Source organism: Stenella coeruleoalba (genome assembly GCF_951394435.1).
Source record: "Stenella coeruleoalba genome assembly, chromosome: 9".
NCBI classification, from domain to species: domain Eukaryota; kingdom Metazoa; phylum Chordata; class Mammalia; order Artiodactyla; family Delphinidae; genus Stenella; species Stenella coeruleoalba.
Window position 1 is genome coordinate 101145775 of NC_137155.1, and position 18607 is coordinate 101164381.

Here is an 18607-nt window from a genome sequence, read left to right on the forward strand (position 1 = left end):
ACTACTGAGCCCACGTGCCACAACTGCTGGGACCTGCGCTCTGGAGCCGGTGCTCCGTAACAGGAGAGGTCACCACAGTGAGAGGCCCACACACCGCAACGAAGAGCAGCTCCAACTCGCCGCAACTAGAGAAAGCCTGCACGCAGCAATAAAGACCCAACGCAGCCAAAAAAAAAAAAAAAAAAAAAAAGAATATTTAAACAAAAAGACAACAGGAGACCCCAAGACTAAAAAGATACACTCAGAGACTTCTGGTTTCAGCCCCAACATGGAAAGAGTTTAGGGGTCATCACTCCCATCCTTACAACAAGGAAAACCTGAATGCACTGAAAATCGATGATGTTTCTTGGACCCAGAAGAGCATGGAGGCGCCAGGGCACTGGGCTTCCCAGGAATCTGCAGAGGTGAGTGAATACAGGAAGGTGGGGCTGAGATCTGCTTCCCTGGAGACACAAACCCGAAGGACCCTCCCTCAGTGGGAATTGTGATGAATTTCTGGAGGCTGAGAGTGGAGCAGTGCGGGGGCGGGAAACTCTGCGGGGCCTCAGGGCGCCACCCACTTGTGGATTTTACCTCCAGAAAAGAGTGGACTTGAGCATATGTGTTAGTGTGAAACGCCCCCAGTCGCTCCAGGCAGCCGTAACAACGACCCCTGCCACCTGATGACGCCTACGGCCTTGCTAAGCCCCTTCTACACATCAATATTTCGGAGCCAGTGTCTTTACCCAGAACACAGCACGGTAACACCTACCTCAGAGCTGTAAAATCAATGAGAGAAATAATTTGCGCAGAGATATTCACCAGGGAAAGCAAAGCCCAGATTCCAGACCGACACCTGCCTCCACAGCCATGCCGGGTCCACTGCGGTACTCAGACGCCCCAAATGTGCCTTCACATTTGTGGAACAGAAATGTCACGAGTCACCTTTGAACTGTCAGTGGGCAAAAGCGACGGTACATGATAACTTATTTTACAAAACAGAGACGATTCCTGTTTGGACTCGGGACTATTAAAGCAATGACTGAACGTCAGCCAACACCTGAGACTGAAATCTCCCTTCTACTGTTCTAGGGGCACCATATGGAGATGTGCTTCTGTTAGCAACTCCCTGTGCAGCTCTGGTTCCCACAGGTGAAACCAACTCCGTCCTTCGTTTTACACATGATGAAACTAAGGCTGTGGGACTGGGAAATCGAAACCGAATTATGAGCCTTGACATTTCCACACAGAATATTCAAACTACCACTACCTAGAGAAATCTAGGCAAAACTTCACATTTGGCTAAATAACATGGCTGTATCCTAACGGTCCACTGTTCAGACTTGTGATTCTAACTGTTGCAATGCAGTCTTCATGGACCAGGTGCCCTTTCTTGATTTCTTTCTTTATTTTTAGTTCCCAAGGGTCAATTTTCCACCTCTACCCGAAGGCTGCCTAATTAGACCACGACTTCCCAGGCGCCAAAGAAAGAAGACGGAGGAGAACATACAAAGAAAAAACCCTGGGGACATGCAAATACTTCACTTCAGAAAGAAGTGGATGCACTCTCCTGCCCTCCCCCCAGCACGGCCCGGGTCACGCAGATGGCGCCTCGCAGACCGCCGCCTCGTGCAGCGCCTGCCCCGGGAGCTGTAGCTGGTGGGGACTCTGCCGAGGAGCCTGGATACCGTCCCAGCTCGTCCTCCGCCCCCTCCACTGCCTCGTCTTCCCCGTGCAGTGGCGCCCGGCAGAGCCTCTTTTGCCACCTTCCGACCATCCCGGGAAGATTTGGCGGCTCCAGCCGGGGCACGAGCTGCAGGCGAGAGCGGGTGCCCGCCCCTCCAAGTGGCCCTGCTCAATTCAGCCGTGCCGGCCGGCTGGGCTGCCTGGTCCGCACGGACTGCGGCTGCAGGCGCGGCGCTGGAGGGCGTGGAGGGGTGTGCGAAGGTCGGTGCTGGAGGCCCGCGCGAGCCCGTGCGCTACGCGCCCTGCAGCCGCAGCTCCGCCCGGGGGGGCGGGGGGCGCGGGCTTCTCGTGCTTCCGCGGCTTTCCCCACCCCTTACTCGGGTGGAAGAGCTCAGTCCTGCCGCCCCCACCCTCCCCATACACTTACCTCCTCGCCCCACCTCGGAGCTCGCCTTTTGGATTTGCTCGCGCTTCTGGTCTGGAGAGTCCTGGACTATTTCCCAGGAAGGCAGCCCTGGGCCGAGCGCCCTCGGAGCAGGCGGCGCCGGCCGGGCTTCCTCCGGGTCCCAGCAGCTGCTTCTCCTTCTTCGGTTCGGGCTGCAGGGCTTAGCATCCCTGGGCGGGGGGCCCCACGGAAACCTGCCGCGTGGGGACGCCGCCCGGACGTGGCTGCACAGGGAGGACCCACCTCGCCTCTGGGAGACGCACACCTTGCCATCCTCCACGCGCCAAGGAACTTTTTTAAAGGTGGAGAATCGGCCTCCAACTTCCTCCGGACATGAATCAGACAGCGGGAGCCTCCAATAACGTCAGATGTCCCCCGGGGAAAGGCCACAAGGTAAGGGACCCGCGACGGAGGGGCTGGTGCGGGAACCTGGAGAGCAGGTGGCGGCTGCAGTTTGCGGGCGAGTGGACAGGCGCTGGTTTGCGTATTCCGAGCCGCCGGCCCCTCCTCAGCCGGGGAGGGGGTCCTTGAGTCCTGTCGGTGGACCGGGCGCGGGGGTTTGTGAGAACAGGTTGTGTTTAATCGACCCAAAGCCAACGCCAGGCTCTGCAGGTGCAACTGCTCTGGGCTGCCCGGGGCGCGGCCGACTTGCTGGCAGACGCAGCTGTTTCCACTGATTGCCGCGTTTCGGGGAGGGCGAGAGGTCAGCCGGGGGGCGGGAGGCAGGGCCTCTCGGAATCAGCCCGCGACACCTGCGCCGGAGCTTCCATTAAGGGCTTCCCGGGAAGCGTTCTGGGCTCTGCCCGGGGCGCACGCTCTTGTCGGTGTCACGGACACGTGCGTAATTAACTTTAATGGGCCGCTGCGTGCCTGGAATGATTTCCAGGAAATTACTGACGTTCGGAGGAAAGAGGGGCGGGCAGCGGCCCTCTGAGGAGCTGTTCTGAGAACCTCTCCAGTGGCCCAGAGCGGGAGGGACATGCCCAGGGAAGCATCTCTGTCCGCACGCAGAGAAGCAGATCCCCACGGAGGTCTCGGTTCCACGGCGATCTCGTGCGCGGCACAGCCTTGCTTGGCCATGGTCAGTTGTCCTCTTTTCTGCCTCACCAGTCTGTTCTCACCTTAGGTAGTGCTTAGCTTGCGAGGAAATTCCTTACCTGGGTTACACAGGGAAGCTGCGCGGCCGTGTGTGTATCAATGTGCTTTAAAAATATTTTAGAGTATTTCTCATTTCTTTTTTTTAACTGAAAGAAGGCAAGTACTTTGGATCTTAGATTTGATGTTACCTGAATCTGTGCTCTGAGCTTTTGTCTTGTGTTTGCTACGCCTGGTTTTGCTTCTACCTTCTTTATATGCAGAGAAGCATGTGTTTACTAGCGTGTTATTAACAGATTGTTCTCATTAATACCTATTTGTTGGCTGTTGGACATATGTGGAGCTGAAGTGAGTAATGGTATTAGATGCGTTTGGTGGATAAGGGAACTCCTGGTCTGTTATGTAACATAAGGATTCAGGACTGAATACTTTTATTTCAATTAAGTGATAACCAGCGTTTTCTACTCCGTTCAGGCCTGAGTGAAATATTTGAATCAGCGACTCATGTCTTGATCTCTGGTCTCATTAACTATGATTCGAGTAGTTACACTTTTCACGTTTACTTTATTTAATATCCTTAGGAGATGTCTTTTTAATATGGTGTCGCTGATATTATAAGACTTTAAAGATAATAAAGTTTCACTCATCAGTGAGTATGTAGTAGAGACATTCAGAAGATCATTCAGTAATTTCTTTTTTAAACTGCCTTCGGTTCCGATGGTAAAGTGGCTTCTTGGCAATACTGCAGGGTATTGACAGCAAAACTTTCCGGGAAGCGTTCAAACACACAACAACAATTTAGAATGTACTAGAAAACCTCTAGTCATGAGTTAGGGGTCACCCTGTGCCTCTAGCTGGTGCCCAACAAATGCTTGGTCCGTTGAATGATATTAATTCAATAAACAATCATCGGCAGGCATTTATTTAGCAAACACTGTAAACTCCTAAGTTCCAAGAACCCAAGTACAAATCTGCAGATTGCTTTCACTCTCTAGAACACAGCTCTAGTCATCGCCACCCTTCATGCTTTAAAATCTTTGATGGTCCCCATTGCCTAAAGGGAGGTTATGATTATCCATCTGCTGGGAGAAAAAAAATTCCAATCCCCTTCCTCAAAGAAGAATCTAGTTAGGTTGTCCTCTGCCTTCGCATTCTGTAAATTGTAGCTGGTAGTTGGTTTTGGAGGTTGCTGCAGTGCTGGGATGGAGGGTTAGTGAATGTTCAGGAGAGAATGCGGGGCACGTACAGAGCAGGGGTTAACAGTCGACATTGGAAAGTACTGGACGGACCACATGAGACTTAGGTTTCAATAGTTTTAGTAAAGCATCAAACTTAATAATATCAGTTTATTTTATTGTACGTTTGAAGTGTTTGTTTCCATTTTATGTGCTCTTGGGAGGGTTCATGTTGGGACACTTCTTGGGCGGAAGAGCCTCAACCTCTCCGGAAGCCGTTTCAGCTGGACTCCCTCTCGCGTTGTTTATTTACTGAGGACTGTCACAGCCGTTTCTGTTGGGCACTTTATTATGACTTGTTCTTGGGCAGACGTTCCTTGGGAAACATTTACTGTCTTCCTCTTTTCGGGTGGCCACTCAGTGGTTGAGTTTAGCCATCGTGGGATGTGTTTTTTGCCTCTGGGATCCTTCTCAAATATTGACACCCCCAGAATTGGGAAAAGAAAGGTCCTTTTTGTAGCTTCCTTGCCCCTGACTGTGGGGTCATCGACCATCTGCTAATAGCTGCCACGGACCACAGAGGGCACCAATCCAACTGTCATCCCTGGTGTGGGCAGGAGCCACTGGTCCAGAGTGACAGCCACCTGGCACTGGGAAAGTAAAATGTCCCCACGGGATCCTGCAGTCTCCCCTACTCCGTGTCAGTCTGGTGCTGGGCGCACTGAACGTATCCGTCAAGCACTGGTCAAGCACTGGTCAAGCACCAGTCAACAGCGAGGGCTGTTCTACAGATACTTGCAAGAGGGCCTAACAGCTGGGTGCCACCCACAGACCAGGGGAGCAGCTTACCTGGGGCAACTCCACAGGGGTGGGCTCTGCACCCACCAGGGCTTATTGACTCCTGCCAGCTCTGGTCTGCTATTGAGACTTTCTGGAAACTCACTAAGTGCCTTACTCTCTTGCTTTCTTTTTTTTAAAAAAAGATACAAAATGAATGGTATACACTTTATGCTACTAATCACACAGAAATACACATGTGAAGAGAAAAGACAGTAAGGAAAGATACCACACTGTTAACTCTGATGAGCTCAGTATTAGGAGAGGGAATGATTCTTATTTTCACTATACTTTCCACTTAAATCTTCCATGGTTATAATATATTGTAGGGTTTTGTAGGGTTTTTTTAAAATATATTTTGCAATAATATCACTAAACAATGTGAACGTTTAAAATTTTGGTTTGGAAAACTTACATACCATTGTAGAAGGAATTTATTAAAATCCAATATAACCTTTATAGAAAGAAGAGCTGCAGTTTTATTATTTATACAAGATGTTTGCATTTCTTTTTCACAGTCTGAAAGATACTAAAGTCTTCCGTGGTAAAAGGTGGGGTTACTGATACATCTCAGTATTGCAGAATGGACAACTTAAACTTTAATGTGTAGCCGCTCAACTGTATTCCAAAATTATTGGAAGCTGCGTCTGCCTACTGTTCCCACAGTGGGAGCCGTTCCAAGGACACAGCGTTGAGAGAGTGAGCTGCTGTTGAGACCACCTGGCCTGAATACGTGACCGAACCCAGTTAAGGCCTATCTATAAACTTGAGGATTCTGGCGGGCGGGTAAGGAGATCTGCGGGTCTTGGGGCCACCCGAGATCCAAGTCCCCTTGCTTATTAAAACTGCCCCCCTGACAGTCTGGAGTGGTCTCTCCTTGCCCTCCACATGTGGGGGCAGGTTTCAGATTACACCCCGAAGCTCCTGAGGTTTTGAACCAGAAATAATCCAAGTGGTAAAAGTTTCTTTCTGATGAACTTAGCTTCTTTCTTCCTATTCACTTCTGCTTTCTACTTCTAGTGCTTATTTCACCACGAGACAGGGATGGCAAAGATATGGCCTATGGGTTCAGTTCAGGTTGGGTCTCTGTCATTTTCCCTTCAGGGCCTTAAAAACAAAAGACTCTGTCAACAGAAAGCATTTTGGTTCAACAGGAGTATGCATTTTGTGAAATAATACTGGCTAGACCCACCTGCAGTTTTACTTGGCCTTTATTCTGAAAGGTATTTGTTTCCCGTTAGAGAATTCTGAGTTGAAAAGATTTTGGTTTCTCTTTCAGCCCTTTTTTTTTTTTAAAACATCTTTATTGGAGTATAATTGCCGTACAATGGTGTGTTAGTCTCTGCTGTATAACAAAGTGAATCAGCTATACGTATACATATATCCCCATATCTCCTCCCTCTGCATCTCCCTCCCACCCTCCCTGTCCCACCCCTCTAGGTGGTCACAAAGCACCCAGCTGATCTCCCTGTGCTATGCGGCTGCTTCCCACTAGCCATTTTACATTTGGTAGTGTGTATGCGTCCATGCTGCTCTCTCACTTTGCCCCAGCTTCCCCCACCCTGTGTCCTCAAGTCCATTCTCTACGTCTGCATCTTCCTGTCCCGCCCCTGGGTTCTTCGGAGCCTTTTTTTTTAGATTCCATATACATGTGTTAGCATCTTTCAGCACTTTTATTTTATTTTTTTTAATTTTATTTATTGTTTTATACAGCAGGTTCTTATTAGTTATCCATTTTATACATAATAGTGTATGTATGTCAGTCCCAATCTCCCAATTCATCCCACCACCACCCCCTTTCCCGCCTTGGTGTCCATACATTTGTTCTCTACACCTGTGTCTCTATTTCTGCAGCACTTTAAAGGTGGCATTCCACTCAATTCTCATCTCGGTTTTTTCTACTGAGAAGTGAGTAGTCATTTGCTACACTGGTCCCTGTGTGTAATGTGCCATTTTTCTCTATATACTGTCAAGATCTTCTCTCTGGTTTTCATTGTTTGAATGTTACATGCCCGGGCATGGTTCTCTTCCTGTGTATCCTGCTAGGGGTTCAAAGGTCATCTTGAATCTTTAAATTCACCACATTTGGGAATTTTGTGGCCATTATCTCTCCCAATGTTTTCTCCTGCCCTATTCTCCATTTGTTGAGATGACAATTATACGTATGTTAGGCACTTTATATCATTTTGCAGATCTTCATTTTCCTCTCTCTTCTTCAGATACACAGTCATTTCTATCGCTGAGTTTTCACATTTTGTGCTGTCTTATCCATTCTGCTGTTTGCAACTTCAGTGGTTTACTTCAGATGTTGTATTCTTAATTCCAGAATTCCCACTTTGTTCTATCTTCCCTGCTTAGATTTGCGGTCTTTCATTCGTTGTGTGAGTCCCATTTTCCTTTAATTGATGGCCCTCATTCGTAATCGCCACTTTTAAAATCCTTGCCTTCTAACATCTGGGTCGTTTGGGGACTGATCTGTGTTGATTGTGCTTCTTTGTTGAGAATGGGTCACGTTTTCATATTTCTTTGTATGTTGAGTAATTTTGAATTTTATCCTTGACATTGTGAATGTTGGGGGGAGACTGGTTTCTGTCGATTCTCACTAAGGTAGGCAATTAAGTAAACAGCAACTTACATGTAATTGTGTTCCTTTATCCTTATCTAGATCACCTTGAATTTCTCTAGTATTTGCATGCCTCAGGGGGCACCCAGGGATTTGGGCAGCATTTATACACAGAATTTGAGGCTCTCCTACTGTTTTTTTTTTTTTTTTTAGTTCTAGAAATCTCCTCTCACTTTCTAGCTGAAGCAGCTACCTCAAACCCTGTCCTCTACAAAATCTGCTCACTTCGGGTTGTTCTCTAGGGCTTTCAGATTATCAACTTGTTTTGCATTTTGAAAATTACATGTGTGAAGCTGGTTTGTCATGACCTTAACTCAGCCATTGTTGGGTCTGGGACTCCCCCTGTCTTTCTCACCAATAAATTTAATGCCCAGACTTTAGAATCAGTGGTTTGGGGGACCTCGCCTAGCAAAGCCCTGGAATCAGTGACATCAAGTTTCTATAACTCAACAGCCCTCTAGACTTACTCCTAACTTTTTCTAAATCTTTTTTTTTTTCTGTTTCAAATTCTTTATTATACATCATGGTGGCACAGTTTGAAGATGGTTCAATACAATTGATTTTCAATTTTTCTTTGAATATTTTCCAGATTACTACATGGAAGTGACCATGAAAATATTTGGCATTTTAAAATTTTGAAACTCTGAACAGGCACTTACATGAAGGAAAACATACAGATAACCACATTTAAAACAGCTGCTTCAGGGCTTCCCTGGTGGCGCAGTGGTTGAGAGTCCGCCTGCCGATGCAGGGGACACGGGTTCGTGCCCCGGTCCGGGAAGATCCCACATGCCGCGGAGTGGCTGGGCCCGTGAGCCTGTGCTCCACGACGGGAGAGGCCACAACAGTAAGAGGCCTGCGTACCACAAAAAAAAAAAAAAAAAAAGATGCTTCAGCACAGGGTACATGGAACCTTTTGCCAGTTAAGAAGTTGGTTACTGACCATTTTTCAAAGTGCCGTAGTAGTAAAACAGGCTTAAAGAAATGTAATTTGAGTTACTTAGCTTCCTCGTAAAGTAAGGTTAACTGACAAGACTTGCACTGAAGTGTATACAAAAATATTGGTACAAAAACCACTGAACCATAAGTGAAAGTAGTTTCACACAACAGGCTTCGTTTTAGTTCCTACACCCCACATTTAGTGTATTTGCAGTCAGACCCCATGCATAGCATAAAAACAGATGACTGCAACCTTCTTTTGTAGAGGGTTTGAATATTACTTGAATTTAATGTTTAAAAAATTTAAACAGAGTGGATGAAGAAGTTTAAATTTGAGTTTGAACTAGTCAAGGTTCCAATTTAACAAACATGAAATTGTCCAGATCTGGGTAACTACATACTTCACCTGTTCTCCTGGGTCCCCCATCCTCAAATTTTCCCCTGAAAAGGGAAGAGAATATTTGCAAGAAAATTATATTTGCATATGTGTGCTAAAAAGATTCATTAAACCAGAAAATTTTTTTTCAAAGTATTTATGGAAAAATTATATAGTTTTAACAAACTAAAATGCCAACATAGCGTCAACTCCGCATTGCAGAAAACATACAGTGGTACCTATCAGTTAGTAGTAGCAAAATGGTTACTTAATCTGGTACCCACCCCCCCAAAAAAGCTGCAATGACATGCCACATAATCTCTTATGGAAAAAAATTTTAAATTCACATCACAGAAGACTTCAAAGAGAACAAAATTCAGGAAGCCATGGAATGGTGGACTCAGAGGCACCTGCAGTAAAACACTTGTGTGCGTTTCTCAAACATGTATGGAAAATCATAAATGTAGTTTTCAAAAATACTGAAATGCCATGTTTTAAATCTTTGCAGGATGTACAGGCCACTCAGGTTTTCTAATTTTATTTGAACACCCAATATTTAATTTTTTGCATGTAGAGAATAAGAGGTAATCATTAGCATGAAAAAGGAGAAGCAAAGAATTTGTCATCAACATTATGCAGAAAGAAAGCAAAATTACAAATACCAACCTACTCACATGAAAATCTTTAATGTTTATGCTGATGTATAGCTGAGTGCTTATCATTAAATGAAAGTGTGCAGTTAAAAAAGAAAAAAACAACACGGCAGTTTAAGAAAGTTCCAGTGTTTCAAAGAAAGCATTTTTTAAATATGTATATACGTGAAGAACATTTACTTATGCCATAAAATAAACTCAGCGCTGTACGATAAAGGAAGGCTATCGTAAATGGGGTTTTGGCTTTTTCCCCCGCCCTGCACGCTGCGACCATCTTTAACCTGCCGAGCTTAAATCTCAACGGATGTAGGAGGTTTTTTCTTCTTTTTTTCTCCTATTCAGTTCACATTTCAGGCGGCTCAGCAGATGCCTGTGATTCTGGCGATTCAACTCTCTGGTGAAAGTTTGCCCTCTGTCTCCTCAGTTTTTCAGGAGCTTTTCTCCACAAAATGATCTCCTGCTGCTTGAAGTACGTCCTGTCTTCCTCATCAACAAGGACTAGAATTAAAAAGCACCTCATGGGGCTTCCCTGGTGGCGCAGTGGTTGAGACTCTGCCTGCCGATCAGGGGACACGGGTTCGTGCCCCGGTCCGGGAGGATCCCACATGTTGCGGAGTGGCTGGGCCCGTGGGCCGTTGCCACTGAGCCTGCATGTCCGTAGCCTAAAAAAAAAATACCTTATGGAACATTTTTTGTTGACATCTCTCACTGTTGGAGTTGGGTCATATCCCACTAAAAACAGTCTTATTGGAGTTTATTCTCCTTTTACTGGTGTACCATCCATTATTTCATATTTAGCGATTGTTTCTGTTGTGGCACTGGGTCCAATTCCCGTGATCTCTTTTTTAAATCAATTGTAACTCCATGTGTTGGATTTTTTTTTTAATTAATTAATTTATTTATTTATGGCTGTGTTGGGTCTTCGTTTCTGTGCGAGGGCTTTCTCTAGTTGTGGCAAGCGGGGGCCACTCTTCATCGTGGTGCGCAGGCCTCTCACTATCGTGGCCTCTCTTGTTGCGGAGCACAGGCTCCAGACGCGCAGGCTCAGTAGTTGTGGCTCACGGGCCCAGTTGCTCCGCGGCATGTGGAATCCTCCCAGACCAGGGCTCGAACCCGCGTCCCCTGCATTGGCAGGCAGATTCTCAACCACTGCGCCACCAGGGAAGCCCCATGTGTTGGATTTTTATTCTTACTAATAAGAAGTAAATTTTTCCCACAATCACATCCTTTAAATGATGCTTTGATTTATTATATTCAAATTCTACGTGTAGACAATCTTCAGTGCCCGTTTCCATCTTAACAGAGTTGTTGACATCAGGATAGGCAGCAGGCTGGTGAACAATAAGGGCATACATATTCCTTTACCAAGTCTGTCAGTCTTCTTGCTGTTGTCACTTTAAGGAAATACCTTAAGCAGCATTGGCACCGATATGAGTCGCGTGGCTTTTCCACTTGCGTACATACAAAGTCGTAACTTCTGCTCCGAGCCAGTTCTCCAGGTAAGGCTAGTTCTTTCATTAGGTTTACAGACTCGTGAGTATTACTCTTGTCATTGAAAAGTTCAGTTTGACCTACAGATTCAGTTCGGATTCCTTGGTGTTCTAGCCTCTTTCCAGGTTGCTGAAAGGCTACGTTTACCTTTCCTGAAACAGATTCTCCATCGCAGAAAAGAGAGCGCTTTTCTACTTTGCCAACTTCCGTTTTCATTTCCGCCATTTTCCTGTTTTCCCCATCATTAAGGACAACATCGATCTCACACGTGGGACCAAACAACCCTCCAAGAAAACCCATTGTCGGTGCTGCCACCGCCGCGTCCCCCGCACTTCACTCCTCTTCCTTCAGGAGAACTCCCAGCCCAGGCTCCTGTTTTTCTCAATCTTTAGTACAAAATTTAATGCTCCTCTGCACTTTGAGACCATATCCAGGAAAGAAAGGCCAGCTGGTACCATTCTCCCAGTATTGCTTTACCCTCCTACCTTCCCCTCCCCAGGACTCTTTAAATCTCTGTGAACCACTCTTCTTGTTGGTTCTCAGTCTTTTTTCATATCTTCTTTTGTCACTCTTGCCTCTCTGTCTCTCTTTTTTCCCTCCAATGTATGTTCTCCAAAATTCACATTCTGATAAGTGATAACTTGTTAAATCGAAAGGTTCTCATTTGTTCCTTTTTCCCCCTTTCACAGAAAACAAAAGCCAATTTAATGATCTCCCTTCTCCAAGATAACTCCTCATTTCCCACTCTTTCCTGCCCCTTCCAGTTTAGATCCGCAGAGCTTCGCTTCATGGGCCATTTCACCCACTTTCCAAACTTTTCCTCAGTCTGCACTTTTTCTTTTTGGAATTAAGCACCTCCTCCTCCTTTTCACGGGTTGAAGGATTTCCCTGCCGGGTCTGGGGACACAGCTGAATCACCGACTTCCTCTCCTTAGGAGGCCTTCCTAGTGGTTAGATCAGCCGTGACTCACAAGCTGCTCTGGGCATCACAGGCACTCGCGAGGCTTGGGAATTGCGATTATCGCTGTTATAACGTGGTTCACGTCCTGCCTTTTCTCCTCCCTCACACGTTCTGGCCCGGGAGTGAGCACATCACAGCCACCGTCCCTGGCCTGGGAGTGAGCACATCACAGATCTAGAATTCACCTGACAAGGTGTCCATCGTAACTCCGGGTTGCAGGTACCACTCTCCAGCTTGTCTTTTGGCTTGAATTTCAGACCTTTCTACCTGTTCTGATCCCTGTACCTACCAGGACCTCAGCCGACAGCTCTTACTGAATTCCCAGCTTCCCTGATCCTGACCACTGACATCTGTCATCCTCTGTGGGAGTGCCTGTTTTTCCCATTAGAGAGAATCCTCTTTGTTTTATTTTATTTTGTTTATTAATTAATTAATTTATTTGAAGTACAGTTGATTTATAGTGTAGTGTTAATTTCTGCCGTACAGCAGTGATTCAGGTATACATATGTATACATGCTTTTTCATATTCTTTTCCATTATGCTTTATCACAAGATATTGAATATTGTTCCCGGTGCTATACAGTAGGACCTTGCTGTTTATTCGTTCTATGTATAATAGTTTGCATTGGTTCATCCCAAACTCCCAATCCATCCCTCCCCCGTATGCCCTCCCCCTTGGCAACCACAAGTCTACTCTCTATGTCTGTGAGTCTGTTTCTGTTTCATAGGTAAGTTCATTTGTGTCATATTTTAGATTCCATATATAAGTGATATCATATGGTATCTGTCTTTCTCCTTCTGACTTACTTCACTTAGTATGATAATCTCTAGGTCCATCCATGTAGCTGCAGATGTATGCCAGTATCTTTTTTGCTTCTGTTCCTATTCCAGTTTCCCCTTAATTTCTGTGATAGTTTTATTTTTTCTCCAATTTATTTCCCAAGTTTGCCCACCGTTGCTTCATTTTTTTCTTACCTTCTCATTCTCTCTTTCCTGGATTATTACATATTTCCTGATGCCCTCCCTTAATAGAGGCAATTCTTAAGATTTAAAAAAATGCATGTGAGTCTGTTGCTGTTTTGTAGATAAGTTCATTTGTGTCCTCTTTTGGATTCCAGATATAAGTGATATCATATGGTATTTGTCTTTCTGACTTCTCTTAGTGTGATAATCTCTAGGTCCATCCACATTGCTGCAAATGGTATTATTTCAAGAGAATCCTCTGTATTTTAAAAGCCAATATTTTGTAATAACTGTAAATGGAATGTAACCTATAGAATTGTCTAGAAAGTTAAAAAATTAAACAAAAACCAAAGATAATTTTGCTCAGGTAATTTTGCTCAATCCTCTCGTTTCATAAAACCTGAGACCCAACAGGGTATGAGTAGTTCGTGAGAGAGTCAAGACTCAATTTTCGTTCCCTGCTTCCCAGACTTGCCAGATTCCATGGAACCAGGGCTGTTTCACGTCTGTCTTCTTTATTTGCACACAAAGTCAAGGGCCACATGCTGTATCAGCCTAAGGACGCTTCAGTGGTATTTAATGTTCCCGAGGGTGTGTCCTCGTCAGGGTTTGTCTTGCCAACCATGGTTCTTCATGCTAAACAAGGAGCTTCCTTGTGTGGTTAGTAATTTCTGAAAGAAATAGGAAAAGAAACCCATATAAATAAAAAAATATATATGTAAATTCTTTTAGCTACCCAGAATCTAAATCATCCTGGAGAATTTGAGAAAGTTTAATGGAATGCATGAAACATAAATTGCTTTAATGACTTCCAGAATATTAGTGAAAATCTATTTATGTTATTTTGGTTTATGTTTTATTGATTTTTAAATTTTTCATTGTCCTCTCGCTTTCTCAGTAAAATGCATAAAACAAAGATAAGCTCATGCATAAGTTAACCAGGAATAGAGGGCAGTAAATGAGAAGTAAATGTTTTTCTGGTCTAACAGGTTGGATTGTTTTAAGTCAAAAGCTGTCCCTCAAGTGCAGTATTTTAATGATCTCTCATCTTGTATCTTGTGAAGGAAACAGAGGGATTGGAATTTTGTAGATCCCAAATCTCATATTACTTTTGACTAAGGGCCTGGAAATCTATATTTAGTCAGCAGAGGTGGAGGAAAGTTATCTGACACCTCACTCATCCCCTCCCCACATTTTAGGGCCTTAGAAAGTTTGAATTGTCTTCATGCCACATGATTATAATGCTCTTTCAAGTGTCTCTATCTTCCTTTTTCTATTTTTAAAATTTAAAACAATTTTTTATTGAACAATGTAGCTGATTTACAATGTTGTGTTAATTTCAGGAGTACAGTAAGGTGATTCAATTATACATATATATATTCTTTTTCAGATTCTTTTCCATTATGGTTTATCACAGGATATCAAATATAGTTCCCTGTGCTATACAGGAGGACCTTGTTGTTTATCTACTTTATATGTAGTAGTATGTGTCTGTTAATCCCACACTTCCGTCTTCCTTTTTTTTTTAAATGAAATTTTCAAATGCAGTTAAGAAGACATAAGATATTTAGACATGACTAGATAATTAAAAATTATATCTGACCAAATGTGAATGCAGCAGAACAAGTTCATATTTTTTAATTTTATTTTTCATAAAATAAAAGATGCAGCTGCATGGGGCCTTTGCTAAAGTCATCTCAAATGTATGAGTTCAGATGTGGAAAAACTCGTTCGGTGGAGGAATGTGGCATTGAGGGAAAGGGGGTTGAGCTGTGCCTCCTGTTTGGGTTGAGTCTCAGGGAAGTGGCTGCAGCCCTCTGGGCCTTTTTTTTTTTTTTTCATTATGTGAAAACTGAGGACATTCACTAGGTTTCAGAGCCCCGTCAAGCTCTTACTTGCTGATGATATTTCAACCCTAGGAAGAGCCAGGGCGAAGTGATTGCCATTATTAAGACATCCCTGGGCATAGAAATCAAAGGCATTTCTGTAGTAAAATGTACTCAATGGAAACTCTAAGCCAGTGGGAGTCCTTCACACTTTAGCGTAAAAACAAACACGATGAATATCTGACATAAACTTGAGGCCTGAAGACTGGAAGGTCCTAAATGAAATGAAGAGGCCATCAACAGTTTGAGATGCCTTTCTCTGTCCTTCCGCTTTTCACAACTTTTTCCTGAATGTTATCTTATTTCATCTTCATAACAGCTACTAAGGTAGATACCTAAGTTTCTATTTCTCCTTTTTTTTTTAAACTGAGGAAATGGAGCTCCATGATTATATGCAAAGCATTTGTAGTCACGGTGGGGGGGGGGTAGAAAGCAAGAAAATGTGTTCAAACTGAAAATGTATAAATAAATAGTAATGCATTTTGTTATTCAGTAAGTTTCAACCCCTAAGTCTATCTATTCCTTTCCTCGGTGCTGAGGTTTATTTATGTATTTCATAGGCATTGGACTCCTTGTTTACTGTTCTTAAAAAAAAAAAAAAAAACTGCTACTTTTATGAGTGAGAGAGGATTTTCACAGATGAGACAGGAAACAACAGCATAAAATACCAGGGGGTGTGAAACATGAGTACAGCCACATTGCAGGATTGCAGTTGGTCAGAGAAAAGAGTGGTCAGCAGTGTTTAGCCGGGTCATAGCATGTGTCCTACAGTCATAGAAATAGCACGCAGACGCAAGGCTTAGTGCAACACACCTTTTCTTCTTCCCTGATTGATAACTGTGATCTTTGGCAACTGAGGGACGCATAGAATTCTGATACAGTTATTACTTCACATTGTCTGTATTGGCTTCTGGTGCTTTTTATTTGGAACCCGTGAGAATAGAGTCTCGTTCTTTCCAGTGCAGGAACTCTGCAGCTTAATTTCCTCTGCGTAACAGTCAAGAGTCTGAGAAATCATCAAGAGGAACACAATATGAAACAAATAAAAACAGTAAAGCAATGTGTATCATCTTCTCCCCGGCTGTATCCACTTTTGCGGTGGTGCAACATTTCTTTCTTAATTCACTCGTCACCTCCCAGCTGGACATGTGTGTACCAGAGATGCTATTCATTGCTTCCTGGGCCATTTATGGTCTGTGACAGTAGAACCCTGCCCACGCCCCTCCTTTCCTGTTTGAAAAAGAGGACTTGACCTTCTCCTGATACAGCTGTTTAGACCAGGGCCGACCACGTGCTCCCAGGGGGATAAATCCCCAGGATGTGCTGAGCCAGTCAAACACTCTTGGAAATTTGAGCTAAGAGACACCCATCAGAGGACAGAGGGCTCACAGGTAAGGTCACATAGACTCTGACAGCCATGTACGGTCATGGGCTGCTAAGGATAACTGTTGGGAGAAAGGGGAGGGGGGAGCAGCAGAGGTGACAGACACGATGACCCCTGAGACTCAGAGGACCCGGCCTCACTTTCAGACTTTCTGGGTACAGTTCACGTGAAGCCTGTCTCTACTCCCCTTTATTTCCTCGTAGGCTCCTTCTGTTTCCTGAGATGTCCAATATGTAAAGTTGATAGAAAATAAAGAAAACTCTATAATTACTACCAAGATTTCCGATTTTTCACTCCCTCTCCCCATTCCTACCAAATAGAACTGTTTTGGTTGAACAGACTTTTGATAAGCTTCTTTGCATTCTTGCTGTGTATCTCAGGAGACACAAGTGAGGGGGAAACAAAAGTCACTGAATTGCTTTCTAAGCAGGAGTGGGACTGATGGCTACGTTCCAGGTTATTAGTGGACAGAGCTCGCCAGAGCTGAACTTGTCAGAAAAATAGAGGGTATGTGTGAGGCTTTATAGCAAGAGATAAAAGGGAACAAGGAAGAAAAAGATGATGTTGCTGGCGGCCAGGAGATGTGGGTTGGGGAACAGAATAGAAATGTTGGGTGTTGTATGTCACTTTTCAGAGAAGTAGCAAGAAAACCTGTGGGCTCACTGATGTGCTATATGGCTAGACCTGGCTTTTCTGTGGCAATTGGAGTTGGGTCGTTTGATGTAACATTGAATATAGGTTCAAGATGAGGGTCGGACAAGGTCTCCACTGCCCAGAATATCTCGATCACATCCACAATACATTTGTTTGTTATTGTTTTTGCCTTGCTTTTTAATTTGAGCTACTTTGGGGGGTTTCTACAGTTTTCGCTATCAAATGAGCTCTGGGAAAAATGATGTGGAATGTGTAAAGCGCCTGGGGGCTTCAATAAGCCTGAGACCCGACCTCCTTCTTCAGTGAATTCCCAGGTTCTTCTGAATGCCCTGGACTCATGGAGCTTTCATGAAACGACCTTATTTTTTTCCACCTGTGCCTTTGAAACAAATCTTTGGCTAGTTTGTACCCAGATTTGTGAAGCTATTTAGCTTTTGCTGGGTCCTTTTCTGTTACAAATAGTGTGGTTTCAGAAGTTAAAATGCCCAGGCCAGTCTACTGTAATAAGCTCAAGACAGGCTTCTCCTCTCTCTCAGCTTGACCTGTTTGAGGTCCAGAAGCCTGTGGGACGGGTGGGGGGCGGCTTCTCTGTGCCTCCTTCCTGGCACGTTTCTTATTCCTCTTCTGCGCCCACCAGTCCCCATTTGTCACTCCTCCAAGGCTGAGTTCAGACAGAGAAGAAATGAGGGGAAAGGCAGAGCGAATATGGAGGGTCACAGATTGCTCTAGCTGTGGCAAATGCACAAAAGTGACCTTTTATTTTCGTGGGGTGTTTTCAGGGCGTTTTCTTTGAATGTGCTCACACGGGATATTGATGGGTGACTGTAGCATCTTCCCCAGCTGTGATACCGTGCCCATCCTCACGCTTCCTGGTGTCACCCTGGGCCAGGTACTTTGCTCCGTTGGGTGGGGCTCCTGGCTTCCACCTCCCACGTGGTCCATTTCTGGTTCATGAGAAGCATCCTGTGTCCCATCACCATTACTGGTACAGCTTGCTCACTCTTCACATCCGGCTGCCTGAGAGGCACTCTGGGTTCAGCTCCTTGATTTTAAATTTTTCCAGGAGGGGTCTGTGTACCACGGCTTTATGCTTCGGGGGGCCCCATTTCAAGCTCCCTGAGGGGAACTCTGTTCTCAGAGACAACCAACAGCTTTGCTTTTCCTCATCCGGTTGTACATCCTTCTCCACCGGAAGGATGGAGATTCCAGAGAGTTCCACCAACTCTCTGTATTGGAAGCTTCCCCTCAGGTGGGTGATGGCTATTGTGTGCTATCCATTTCAAACCCTTTTATCGTTTCCTGTATTAATAGTCTAACAGACCCTTCAGGCTGTAGGGATGCTTGGCTACCGTCATTACAGTTCTTAACTTCTGGTGCCTCAGTTGAAACTGAGTTAGGAAGATGCTGTTAAGCTTGGTTCTCTCTCTACTTGGAGTTATCTTACATCGCTGAGAACACCG

At 44.8% G+C, this 18607-nt stretch overlaps 1 long non-coding RNA gene and 1 pseudogene across 2 annotated transcripts in view; both read right to left on the reverse strand.

Annotated features, from left to right (window-relative positions):
- The window catches only part of LOC307192059, a 192987-nt gene extending 187140 nt beyond the window's left edge, over positions 1-5847 (reverse strand). Inside the window, exon 1 of the long non-coding RNA XR_013829950.1 lies at positions 2093-5847. This is a non-coding gene — a long non-coding RNA (uncharacterized lncRNA). The remainder of the gene's footprint in view (positions 1-2092) is intronic.
- Positions 5848-8707: 2860 nt separating this feature from the next.
- On the reverse strand, positions 8708-11599 carry LOC307191715 (vacuolar protein sorting-associated protein 26A-like; annotated as a pseudogene). Its single transcript, XR_013831766.1, has 4 exons — positions 10967-11599; positions 10486-10659; positions 9290-10323; positions 8708-8778 (listed from the first exon to the last, which is right to left on the reverse strand). The product of XR_013831766.1 is annotated as a vacuolar protein sorting-associated protein 26A-like (transcript).
- Positions 11600-18607: the final 7008 nt, after the last annotated feature.